Below are 14,581 nucleotides of genomic sequence, written 5' to 3'. Positions count from 1 at the left end.
AACCAATATTTCTCTGTCAACCAAAGTGATTTGAGAGGGAGAAAAGAGAGGATTAATAAGTTATTTACCGGCTTGAAGTAGTGACCGACGTCTTTGCTTAAAAATACTGCCCAGCCGGAGAAACGAGATATATTTATGAAAAATGGCAACAAAAATGGGGATGTACTCGGCGACTCACGAAAGCGTTACTGTTGCCCGTGGGCAGAGATAGGAAAATACGGACCGCACTAAGAACCAATTAGATTGCAGGATTCGTTACCGTACCCTCTGAGAAAAAAAATAAAAGAATGTATTTTTTCGCGATGGTCATCTGTTTCAGTATGAATTTCGGGATAAAAATGTATTTGTTAATACCTGATCGTCACGCGTAGCATTCAATCAATTTTGCTCGGGACGCTGTCTGAGAACGTGTATGCATACATCTTGGTGTTTTAAAAGCAGCACAATTTAAAGCAATGCTGATAGTAGTTATCCCCGCTCGTTTATCCTTGCAGTAATGAGCAGAACAGTAGATTCGCCTTGGTGATTTCATTCTTTAAAATTTTCCTCTTTGTTCTAATTTTAAAATTTGGCATGTTGGCGCTGTATAGAGCAAAGACTTCACAGTGGGGATTGCTAAATAATAGTCTTGTTCGTAACGGATCATTGTTTGTAAGTATCATGCTTGTGACAAGTGAAACTATTCCTTAGTAACTTTTTAAATTAGTCGTATTTCATTTGAATGATAAGCAAAAACAAGGGAGGATTATTTTGATGTTTGAACTTAAAAATGTTTAAGAAGGGTATCAAGGTTGTGTTTTTTGTAGAAATTCATGGAGCATCCTCGTCAATTTAAATTCATTCACCTTTTACTGTGGGAAATTTTGGAATTATTCATGGTGCAAGAGAAAATTATGGAACCAATTAATTTTTTTGTTAGTATGGTATTATTATATGTGCGCAACGGGTGAGCATCAGCCAAAGACTTTTAGATGAAAACCGTGACCTCGGCCGACGAGCACTATTGAAGGAATTTTTCTTCTTTAAAAGGAGTGTACTTCTGAGTTATATAGCTATTCCATGAAAAAAGAGAGTAAACAGTTGCGTCAAAGCTGATGGTCATTTAGGAAGAAAATACTCCTCAATTTCATTGCTCTATTCCATCTAATCAAACACACTATGGAATGTAAAAGAAAAAGAAAAAAGGCGAAATATTTAGAATTCACTGTTTTAACTCTTTTTTTTTTTTTCAATTTTCAACTTTCAGAGTAACTGTGGACTGAAAAAGCCAAATCACATGACAAACTGACATGACCTAAACTGATCGTGGAGTGCTTTGCATTTAAACTGAAAATAGAAATCGTTCGTAATATGGCAGAGATCTTAATTACTTACTTCGTAGTTGCTGTGCATGAAGATATAAACGGTATACACGACCGATAAAACAACCAGCGTACGCAAACAACCTGCCTATGCGTATACATACCCGAAATGATCTTGGTCAATCTGTTAGTCTTCAATACTCAAACCTATCACATAAAGAGAGACGAGATGTTAAAATTGACCGAAATCTGCAGCGTTACACATTGATTGTGGATTAAAAGTCAGTTAATAAGAGAAAAAGATCATAAATGTCAACCTCTGGTCCTCGGCTGATCGAAGGTCCTTCAAAGACAAATTGCCAGCCTCGAATAAAGAGAACGTTTTGTTTTGTATTCGGGCGTTGGCCATGAAACGTTTCATAGTCTAATTGGTTGCTTATGATGTCAAGACTGCAGTGATAGGGTAGAATGAAATAACAAATTTTGTATTTAAAATGAAACAATAAAAACTCAGTGTACAAGAGATTACAGTTTGTAATCTTTTAGTATGTAATATCGTTTAATGATTTTCGCGGTTTCCTTCTTTGTGCATGTTTTGGAAGTATTATTTTGACGAAAAGCTACGTCGCAGGTATGCGATCAATAACGCGGGCTCAAGCGCTCGAGATTCAAGATTCAGCGAAGTTTGCGGAGAAAAAAGGGGCTAGCATTTAAAACCCAGGAATTTTCTTGTCGTTGAAGGAATTTTCCTATTTCCGGTGTTTTTAAGGAGAAATGAATTTTTGAAATTTTTAGGGGGTGTACAAAGATTTTGGAGGTTGCATCTTGCTGGCCGTCGTTTACTACCCAGGCCGTAACAGTCCAGCAGAATCCGACAGTCAGAATTTGCTCAACCATCTATTTGACAGTTTGAAATCAGCCGAATCTTTGTATCCAAATTGTGGAATTATTGTCACTGGCTATTTTAACCGTCTTGATATGTGCCATTTGCGGAACCATTTTAAATTAAAGCAGCTTGTTAAATTCCCCACAAGAGGCCAGGTCACGCTTGATCTAATACTAACAAACATGGGCAATCACTTCTCAACGCCCGAGAGCTTTCCCCCCTTTGGTCTGTCAGACCATAGCACAGTCATCGTAAAGCCGAAGGAAAGGATACTGAACCAACATACCAGGAAAAAGATCAATATCAGGGATATGAGAGAAAGCAAGAAGACAAGTCTCGGCCGCTATCTCAGCAATGTCGACTGGTCATGCATCAATATGCAAAGCTCCTGTGAGGGAAAAGTCCGCAATTTCAACGAACTGATAACAAACGGCATAAATAACATCATGCCAGAAAGGTCGATTAAAGTTTACCCGAAGGACGCCCCTTGGATGACAATAAAACTCAAGGAGTTGATTCGTTTGCGTCAAAATGCATTTCATTCCAACAAGAAGGGTCCAGTTTTCAGATTCTACCGCAATGCTGTCAATAGAGAAAGGAAACTATGCAAAGTAGCCTACTATACTTCAAAAGTGCAAGATCTCAAAGGTGTGAATCCCCGTCAGTGGTGGAAAGAGATAAATAAACTGAGTGGATCCAAAAAACAAAACCCCAATTTACTGTCCTCCCTCGATGTACAGCAATTCACCAACATGTCCCCCCAAGAAATCGCCAGTGCAATAAATGAAGCTCTTCTAGAACCGCTCCAGTCTTATCAGCCTATCAACTGTGAAAACACGTCTGTTCTCCTTCCTACAGGAGAAGGTGCCGAATTCCCTAAAATATCAACACATCGAGTGTACATTAATCTGAAACGCCTCAACAAACACAAAGCTCCTGGCCCGGACGGCATAACTAATTGGGTTCTAAAGGAATACGCCGAAATTTTAGCACAGCCCATAACGGACATTTTGAACACTTCCTACAAAGAACAAAAATTGCCGTCAGTTTGGAAATTGGCGAATATAACACCCCTCCCAAAGGTAAAACAAGTGACTGATCCCAAGAAGGAGCTAAGGCCAATTTCACTTACACCTGCGTTATCAAAACTTGCTGAGGATTTTATAGTTTCTGACTTCATTAAACCGGCCGTGGAAAAAGTAGCGGACCCAAATCAGTTCGGAACGGTATCTGGATCATCCACTGTACTGGCACTCATAAGCATGATACACAATTGGCTTGAAGCAACAGACGGAAACGGAGCGTCAGTTCGGGTCCTTCTTTTTGATTACCGAAAGGCCTTTGACCTAATTGATCAGTCCATCCTAATATCAAAACTGAATCAACTGGACATTCCGAAGAGCGTTATTAACTGGATAGTTGACTTCCTTTCAAATAGGTCTCAGAGAGTTAAACTTGGCTATGACTGTTTCTCTGAGTGGAGCAAAGTGCCTGCCGGAGTACCACAGGGAACCAAACTGGGCCCCTGGCTTTTCCTTTTAATGATAAACGATTTGTCAGTTTCGCTCGACAATTTTAATCTGTGGAAATACGTTGACGATACGACGGTATCAGAAACCGTCCCGAAAGGAAAGATTAGTCACGCGCAAAGTGCAGTTGACCAAGTACAGTCCTGGTCTGAGGAAAATCTATTTCAATTGAATTGCGCAAAAACCAAAGAACTGTTGATCAGCTTTAGCCCTCAATACCCCCAATTTCCAAAAACCAACGTGGACGGGGAACTAATTGAATCTGTGCAGTGTGTTAAACTTCTTGGACTCAATATTAATTCAACTCTAACTTGGAACAACCATATTACAGAAATAATAAAGAAATCCAACTCAAAACACTATTTTTTGATTCAACTTAAGCGGGCTAAGTACAATCGATCTTGTAGCAATCTATTGCGCAACCATCAGGTCCTGCCTAGACTACGCCTGCCCAGTGTTCCACCATGCACTTCCGAAATATCTACAAGTTGATCTGGAGAGAGTGCAGAAAAGAGCCCTCGCATGCATCTTCCCTGGAGCATCATACAAAGAAGCCCTCGATCAAGCAAACATCCCAAGCTTGAGAACCCACCAAGAACAGTTGACATCGACACTTTTCCGATCAGTTTTAGAAAACAAAAACAACAAAATTCATTCTTTAATCCAAAAAGTTATCAGGCTAATTACAATTTTAGGAAACAGAGGAATTTCAATCTTAATCGTTGTAAGACCGACAGAGCGGCAACAAGTTTCATAAATATGTGTTGCAGAAACAGTTTGTACAATTAATTAATGTGAAGTTACGCAATTCAGTTTTATCTGCAATGTAATTTTAATAAAACATAGTCTATCTCTATCTCTCTCTGTTCTGTAAAAGGAAAGCAACGGGGGAAGCAAACGCCTACAAGCAACAGAAAGGAAAATCAAGCATGCAACCAACTCAAAATCCGTTTTCCTCGTCGAAGTCTTGCGTATGCACAGACGTCATTCAGCTCTGTCATCTTGTCATTGATTGACCGTCAATGCATGCAATCGCGTTACTCCAACACAGCGGTCCATCGTCAGGCATGCTCAGAGAGATCAATTTTGGCCGACCGCGCGACAATTTCCAGCGCAAAATTTTGCAGGAAAATGTAAAAGACAACCGCTGTTATGCGCAAGTACTGAAAATGAATTAGAATACTTATGTGTTTTCCGGAAAACAAACGTTGGGAAATGAAGAATTTGAGACTTTTCCTGTTCATTCACCATTTTGTTTTGAATTTTTAAAACACCGTGACCACCTAATTTGCGCAGAGGTTCTTTGGCCTGAAAGTAATCAATCAAGTGGCCTCGTTTCAATGTTCTCACACCGTTGACTCATCCTTATTAGCAACAGGCAGTAATAAGCTCTAGTGGTTACGGGTGATCCTTTTCACTCGCGACTCATTGGAAAGGTCCGCGCACCGACCATCATCGCACCAAATAGCGACGCTAGTAATACAATCGACGCACAACACTATCCACGATCAATCAATGACATTTAGTCGGACCGCAAGTGTCTGCCCAATCGAGCTGGAAATACAGTACAAAATGATTCCGCTTTTTTCTCGGCGAATAAATGAAGACTTTTAGAAAACGGAGAAATACCTCAGAAATGAATAACGACAAAGAGTACCTACTCAGTTTGTTTGGAGTTCACTTCATCTTATGCACAGCATTTCATGAAACGCTTTTTTATTTTTTAAATTATTCAAACTTTTACGAAAGTAGCTTTAGATTTCCTTTTCTCGTGTCACAAAATTTTAGCACTTTTGGTCATCAAAAGACCAAGTTTTTTGAACCGGATGACAATCTTTCTAATAACCTAGAATTCCGTCGGAAACATATGTAGTAAAAGAAAGTAAAATGCATGCTATTTCAGTTGGCATGTAAGCATAAAAAAAGAATGAATGATCGACTTCTCTCCGGGCCAAATTATTGGTTGGCAAATCTTCATCTTTTACCTTCATTTTTACCAACTTCAGACACAAATTCTGTACTTTATAAAGTCCGGCAGTTTTTGATGATGTTCGTATTATTCTCTTCAGTAGTTAGTAACGTAGTAACAAAACATTCCCAGTTTGACCTTACTTGTTTGCTTTTTTACCACGCTTTGCCGCGCTTTATTGTGATGAATAGGCGTTTTCTGTCCCATGTTCTGTTTCTCAGAATGCTTTCCGGCAACGCTGCTACCCATCCTCAGGTGAAAAGAAATCAAGATTTTGTCAGGATCATACGGGTTTTGTTCATGTTTTAAGAAATTATTTCTTTTAACACATACCTACTATTAAAGATGATGCTCACAAACACAACTACCCCTCTGATCATGTTCAAACGCTTATTAAGAAACACTTTTCAAAAACTCGCTGTGTCCAATGAAGAGGAGTTCTCTTATGAAGCAAGAGTCAAAACAAAACTTTTTAATGCCAGCCACTGAGATGAAGATGATGTAAACCTGAATCAAGATGACAACTGGATTAGCTCAGTTGGTCAAGCCATGATCTTATTCAATTAAACTGGGTTTTTTCCACACTTCTCTAATTAATGTCAAAGCAGTTTCGCGAAGTTGCCTACTGAGTAAGTAACAATATATTAAGTAATAATATATTTTGATAAAGGGGATGATTCTTTAAGTTGCAAATTTATGCGAGATGATGCAATTACAGTTGTCACAATTTCGGCTCTTAAGATAGAACGCTCTACTTCTCATTTAGACATTTATCTGTTTTAAATAAGATTACAGAAGGTTATAACAGGTGCTTTTGGTTCTGTAGTGTTACTGTGTTACCTGCCACTGATTTGCTTTTCGACCACTTCATGCGGACAAATTGAAGTTACCACATTGACACCAAAGTTTAAAGATGTGTTAAAGCTGTTTTGCTAAGCACGTTTGGAGATTGTTCTCTCCATAGAATCTGTTTAACCTTCTTTTTCGACTTCATATTGAAAACATTGGAACTAAAAAATAGTGACTTCTTGAAACCTATAAAAAATTCAGTTATTTAGTCCTCTGTCTCTGATTTTCATTGAGTTAAACCCGGTTATTACTACACATGTTTTGCTGGTAGAAATAGGGTATGTGCTTCTTTTTTTATCAGATGTTAGAGCACCAAAATGTTTCAAGTGTAATAGCTACGATGTACTTTACATCATAGCTAAACGATTAGCAGAAGTAAGATATGTATAGATATTTCAATTCTATCGGGTCGTTTGAAGAGTCCAGAGACCTTAAAATGATGTGCCCGTATAACAATGAATTGCTAAAAGAATTATTTTAAACTCTTTGTGTTATTTGTACAAAGTGCAACTTAAACTTTGATCATTCAACTCGACCACACCGTTGTTAATGACAATGACTAACTAATAACTAACAATGAATTATTTGCCGAAATCGAAATGAATATTGTTGAAAAATCCTCAAGATAAACTCTTTTGTAATTTCGTTTTGTTGTTGAAACCATTCTGTAGATGAAGAAAGTTTTGCTCACCAAACTTAGTGGCATCTTTTGTGCTCTTCGGAGTTGAATTTTCTCCTATTGCGTTAATCAATTCTTTGGTGATATTATCAAAACGCGAGGCAGTGGGGTTAGGCTGTTTCCCTGATAAACACATCCGCCGTTCGTCGTTCGCCGGCAATTTCACTCCCTTCCACTGACTGAGGGCCTGAAAAAGGCTATGAAAGGAAGATGTTCTTTTACTACTCGTAAATAAAACCTTTATCACACTAAATAGCAATAAACTTTTGAGTCGCTGATAATGAAAGAACACCCCAATACCCGGTAGTTACTCTATTAAGCCGTTTTACAATTGCCGAGTACCTATGTTAAAATACTACCTCCAGATAAAAGCCTAAACATACCATCTATATTTCCTTTTTTCAGCTTTTCTTTTTTTTGCATCATCACCCCAGTTGAGCGATTATGACTGCGAACATCTGAAGCCCTAATTCTTAAAAGACACCTCAACATCCCGTTTTGAAACTAAATTAACTATTGTCGTTATTTCCGAACACTTTGATTGCACACTTTTTCCGCACATCTACCACCAATAATGAATTCTTTATTTCCCTTTTTAATAATTCAAGTCTACATTACAGAAAGAACTTATGCTACCAGCTGATATTAAGTACTAAGGCTAAGGCCTTTCCCCTGTAAAGTTTTAGTAAATCTGATTGTAAGGTTCAGCGGTAAACGTGTGACGTGCTTCAGTTTTAATTACCCATCATCCTTCAGTCACTGCCACAATAACGGAGTTTGCATTCGGGCGTTTTCACCAGTTTGTAGATAAAGAACGAGTCACAGTTTCGTACTTCAATGCTGGTATCCTATTTACAATTGTTGCCATCCCAGTTGAAACAAACTTGTCTGGATATCTAAACCAAAAAATTTTGGAATTAAAAAGAAAAATAAATGTCTAGTCACCACAAATATAATGTTATGTTAAAATCTGGCTGTGTCACAGAAGGGGATTGAAAACACTCAAGTTTTTTTTCTCGTATAACGTCATAAAGCCTGTGCCCTCACTGGTACAGAAATGTACAAAGAGAAGCTCTGTTTAGGAGCCCTGTTGTAAAATTTTATTTTTTCCTTTGAAGAAGTTGTGTGTTGCAAACTTTTTTCGGTAAATATCTGTACTTACAAACGTTTTTGCCAAAACGCGATTGGTTAAAATGTGTCGCGTGGTCGAATATGCCCTGGCTAAACCTGGAGATTATCTGGTGATATTCCTCCAGTGATATTCTCCAATTTTCAAACATTGCTTACAATGCGATGAAAGTCTTCTTTTAAAAGTTGATTTTAGCAGGAAAACGTTCTGCTATTGTTTCGTTAGAAGGGATAAATTTGTTTGTTAATGAAGTCGCGCTGGAAAGTCAACATCTGTTTCCGATGTGATCGTTTTGTTGCACGCACAGCAATAAAGAAAAAAGAGAAAGAGAGAATAAATGCATTCATTAGACTTAGAAATGTGCAGGTATATATGTTATTTGGCATCATCCGTTATCCGAAGTCCACAGCTTTCCTAATACTTCGCTCTTCGCAATCATTCGCTTCTCGGAACAAGTAAATTTTAATTTTTTAAATTAAACAGTCTTCCAGAACTATATTCTCTCGACTATGATATTAATTCTGTTAATAAGTTTATTATAATTTTTATATCGACAATCTTGTTTTTTTTTTTTTGCCTGAACTTGACCGTAAGACTAAGAAATTTAAGGTAGAAAATCATTTTGTAAAGCGTAAACATCTCGAAGGTAATATGTGAACTCCGCTCTGCGTAGCTCAACGTGATTCGCAAGTTAAGTGCAAACGCTTGAGGAAGGTAGAGATTGACAGCTCAGTAAGCGTCACCTTTATAAGCGGTGACCCACACTTTCCTAGAGAGATCTGAGCTAGTCCCGAGGTAATTAGTTGTACGTAAGAAAGAGAAGAATAAAGAAAACTTCAACTGAACAACATATGTTAGAAAATAACTTCTAACAAAATTCAATGTACAAGAGATAGTAGTTTATAACCTCTTGATGTTATAAACTACTAATATCGTTTAATGATTTTTGCAGTGTTTCCATGTTTGTTCAATTATTTGAAAATATTTTTTTGCTCCCCATTATGGTGGAAACCAATTCAAATTACGGTACTGGTTTAGCCTAATGAATGAATGTGTATTTTCAACTCAAAAAATAGACACTTCCAAATTTGATGATGTCCTGAAGCCTCAGCGGCGTATTTTATTAGCAAAAGCTTTTATGTTCTTATTTATTGTGGATTACATAACAGATTATTCATTGACACTTGATATTTTCAACAAATTTCAACAAGGGCATCATTGTAATAGAGTGGTTTGATCGTCCGGGTGATTGTAGTCCTGAGAAGGAATTTTGTCGGTAGTAACGATTGACGTTTTGACAACCTGAGGGAAAGTCATCATCAGAGTCAAATGAATTGTTGTTGTCGAATGTTCTGAGTCTTACCTCTGAATTATATGGCTATTCCTCTCTAGTCGTGTAGTGCTTTGCATTCCAACTATTTGTTATAGTAGTAGATTAACTATTGTCGGCTGATTGATTAACTATTGTGGGCTGGTAGATTAACTATTGTCGGCTGATTGATTAACTATTGTGGGCTGGTAGATTAACTATTGTCAGCTGGTAGAATAACTGTTGTCGGCTTGTAGATTAACTATTGTCAGCTGGTAGAATAACTGTTGTCGGCTTGTAGATTAACTATTGTCACCTGGTAGAATAACTGTTGTCTGCTACCTATAGTAATGATATAACTAATAACTTTGCACTTAACTTGCGAATCACGTTGAGCTACGCAGAGCGGAGTTCACATATTACCTTCGAGATGTTTACGCTTTACAAAATGATTTTCTACCTTGAATTTCTTAGTCTTACGGTCAAGTTCAGGCAAAAAAAAAAAAACAAGATTGTCGATATAAAAATTATAGTAAACTTATTAACAGAATTAATATCATAGTCGAGGAGATATCCTAAGAGAATATAGTTCTGGAAGACTGTTACATAACGACAAAATAAACAGGAAATTCGGAGAAGAAAGGGCGTACCCAAGGTACCGCCTCCAAGAGAGCTACGTGCTATTCGTTTAATTTTTTTGATTATGAATTCAGTGCGGAGGATGAAAATTACTATATGTTTACACCTAAAGTCACATCTAAGAAAAAGAGGTGTCGAGTTGAACAGTTTTTATTGTTTGTTTGTAAGTACAATAAAAACTTTGCTATTTCATTTTACCCTATCACTGCAGTCTTGACATCATAAGCAACCAATAAGACGATGAAACGTTTCATGGCCAACGCCCGCTTACAAAACAAAACCGTCACTTTTCTGGAGGCTGGCAATTTGTCTTTGGAGGATTCCTTCGATCAGCCGAGGACCAGAGGTTGTCTCCTCTTTTTAAATGACTTTTTTGGTCCACAATCAATGTGTAGCACTACAGATTTCGGTCAATTTTAACATTTCGTCTTTCATTTTGTGATAGGTTTGAGTACTGAATACTAACAGATTGACCAAGATCATTTCAGGTACGTAATCAACGTCTGACGTTTTACTTTTGTAACCACAAGGCCTTTACACACGCAGGTTGTTTTATCCGTCGTGTATACCGTTTATATCTCCATGCACAGCAACTACGAAGTAAGTAATTAAGAGCTCCGCCATACTCCGAAGGATTTCTATTTTCAGTAGGAACGCAAAGCACTACACGTTCAGAGAGGAATAACTATATAACTCAGAAGTACTCTTGTTTTAAAGAAGAAAAATTCCTTCAATAGCGCTCGACGGTCGAGGTTTTTATCTAAAAGTCTTTAGCTGATGTTCACCCGTTGCGCTCATATAATCATACCATACTAACAAAAAATAATTGGTTCCATTACTTTTTCGTGCACCATGCATAATTCCATAATTTTACACGGTAAAAAGCCAATGAATTTAAATTGGCGAGGATGCTCCATGAATTTCTACAAAAAACACAACCTTGATACTCTTCTTAAACATCTTTAAGTTCAAACATCAAAATAGTCCTCCCTTGTTTTTGCTTACCATTCAAATGAAATACGACCTATTTAAAAAGTTATTAAGGAGTACTTTCTTCTCAGAAGCATAATACTTAATTATAAAAAATGACCCATTACTATTATTTAGCCAAGAATCCTTATTGTGAATACTGATGATCATCCCGAAAACACATTCCTATCTTTAAGTGGCTTTTTTACCCGCATAATCCCCACTAGCCTCATATAAATCTGTTTTGAGTTCACGTACATGAGTATAAAGTTCGGGAAAAAGTTAAAAAAAATTAAAAAATAGAAAATAAAAAAAGAGTAAGGATCCTTTAAAAATAAAAAATTACAAGAAAGGCTGAAAAGCTCAAAGAGAGAGGATGAGATCCAGTCAGCGACAAAATCAACTGCAACACAGGCGGAATAACACAGGCGGATAAAAGTTCTTAGAGGGTTAGAGGTATTGTTATAAAATTGGTGAATAACGTGTTTTTCAACCGTATCAATTTTTCTGTGAGTGCGAAAGACAGTAACGAGTAAGCTGCATTTTTACCTTCATTTACCCAGCGGAAATGTCTACCCGACGAATATCTACATTTCTGGTTTGCCTATTGTTGGTTACTCTGATGGAAGAGGTAAAACCTGTGCTTGTAGGGGAAAGAGGAGGAAAATTTAAGAAGCTCTCGAACAGGGTGAAGGAACTGGAGGAGAGCATGGAGGAACTAGGAGAATGCAAAGAGGGTAAAATTTAACAATGAATACCTAATAATAAACTTGTAACCCGCTGTAGTTAAAAAAAAAAACACTCTTAAAGAAATAGCAACTAAGATGGTTTTCTTTAGGTTTTCACGACAACGCAGATTTAGAAATAAAATTAGATAAAAAAACTGTTTTCCCTAATAAGGACAAAGTTGACAACGAATTAGCTGTATAATTTTACCTCTCGGCAGCTTATTGAAAACTGAAAACAACTTTTCCATTCCGTTGCTCTTATATTTAAAGCATAGCTTCACTAAAGCGATTCATGGACCATTGTCGTAATTTATTTTCAGCTTGCTCGATGATCTCTGAACTGAAAGAGCGGCTCACTGCTGTAGAGGGTGAGATTGAAGAGCTGAAGAAAGAACCGCCAACAAACCCCCCTCCACTTGCTCCAGGTACATTTCTAATAGATTCCGAACTACGTTTCTGAAGTCCAAGATGACTCGAACCCTCGCTAACTCGAATGCGTCATTAACTCGAACCAAAATTGAACTTTAGGACTTTTGTCATTCATTTGATGATTTTTTTCACCCCCTGTAACTCGTGCGTCCTTGACAACTGAAGCTTCCCGCTAACTCCAAACAATTTTCGTTCCCCTTCGGAACATTTTCTTCAAGTCAATACCTCAAAGGGAGGGATTGGAGGTACATTTCCAGTAGATTCTGAACTACGTTTTAGAAGGTCCAAGATGACTCGAATCCTCGCTAACTCGAACCAAAATTGAACTCTAGGACTTTTGTCATTCATTTGATGATTTTTTTCACCCCCTGTAACTCGTGCATCCTTTAGAACTCAAGCTTCCCGCTTACTCAAAAAAATTTTCGGTCCCCTTCGGAACATTTTCTCAGACCATGTTTGTCTTTTTCTATTTTTCTATTTTTCTATTTATATTTTTGGCTATCTTAAAGTACCTAGAACAACTATTGGCCCAAGGCAGGTTCCGCTGGTCTTCTCCCTCCCCATTTTTATCAATTTGAGCCATCGCAGGTCATCGCAAATCCTCACAGAGGCATCTCCATCCCTAACCAACAAAATTCTAGTCAATACTCGACGGTTACCACGAATTCCAGATTGTTTTTCTCCACCTAGACATGATTGATATGTGCCTAAATGTCCAATCAACTTGCTTAAAAAACTGAAAAACGTCTCCGCTCGTCACGAATTGTTGCGGACTCAAATATAAAACCATAGTGACATCATGATAACATGGCAAAATTTTGGAAAAATTGATAAGCAATGTCGTTTTTTTCCCAGGTTTAAATTATTCAAATAGCAAAATTAAGCTTTTAGTTTCTCTACCAACAGTCCTTTGACAGGGGCACAAAAAATTCTTTCATTCACAAAAATGAATTCATCTTGTGTACGCTGAGCCTCCATGATGTTGGCATGCGTGCTGAATGGTCTTCGGTGTTTTAACTAAAAAGTGGATAAAACCGCTTCTTTAAAAAAAATTCCGCCATTTTAATAAATGTACACTGTTGCTATGGATTGACAAGTGAGTTTGGGACACGCGCAGACATTTTTCAGCTCTGTTTTTGCCATATTGCAAATTAGAGTGTGAAGGCTACAAAGTTCTGGACAGCGCTGACAGGAAGAATACCTATGGGAAGGGCAATGAAACATGTGACGACGAAATAGAAGAAGCGTGGTACCGCTTCACCGGAGCCGCAGGCTCAAAGATGCCAGAGTCACCACCACATGAATTCATGTGTGGCACGCATGCACCGGGGTGGCTGAATGGACGACATCCATCTGTTGCCGAGGGAAAGGTGCACTGATCACTCTTCTTACAAAAATCACTTTTTTTTTCTCGATAATTCATAGAAACAAACATTAGCCTCCGTTTGGCGCGAATTTATTCTCGAAAATTTACCCATGGACATTATTTCTTCCGAGAAGCGAATGATTGCGAAGAGCGAAGTATTAGGAAAGCTGTGGACTTCGGATAACGGATGATGCCAAATAACATATATACCTGCACATTTCTAAGTCTAATGAATGCATTTATTCTCTCTTTCTCTTTTTTCTTTATTGCTGTGCGTGCAACAAAACGATCACATCGGAAACAGATGTTGACTTTCCAGCGCGACTTCATTAACAAACAAATTTATCCCTTCTAACGAAACAATAGCAGAACGTTTTCCTGCTAAAATCAACTTTTAAAAGAAGACTTTCATCGCACTGTAAGCAATGTTTGAAAATTGGAGAATATCACTGGAGGAATATCACCAGATAATCTCCAGGTTTAGCCAGGGCATATTCGACCACGCGCCACATTTTAACCAATCGCGTTTTGGCGAAAACGTTTGTAAGTACAGATACTTACCGAAAAAAGTTTGCAACACACAACTTCTTCAAAGGAGAAAATAAAATTTTACAACAGGGCTCCTAAACAGAGCTTCTCTTTGTACATTTCTGTACCAGTGAGGGCACAGGTTTTATGACGTTATACGAGAAAAAAAAACTTGAGTGTTTTCAATCCGCTTCTGTGACACAGCCAGATTTTAACATAAGATTATATTTGTGGTGACTAGACATTTATTTTTCTTTTTAATTCCAAAATG

This window comes from Pocillopora verrucosa, chromosome 9 (genome assembly GCF_036669915.1).
Source record: "Pocillopora verrucosa isolate sample1 chromosome 9, ASM3666991v2, whole genome shotgun sequence".
NCBI lineage: Eukaryota > Metazoa > Cnidaria > Anthozoa > Scleractinia > Pocilloporidae > Pocillopora > Pocillopora verrucosa.
The sequence above is the reverse complement of the archived record's forward strand: the minus strand, read 5'-3'. Positions refer to the sequence as shown.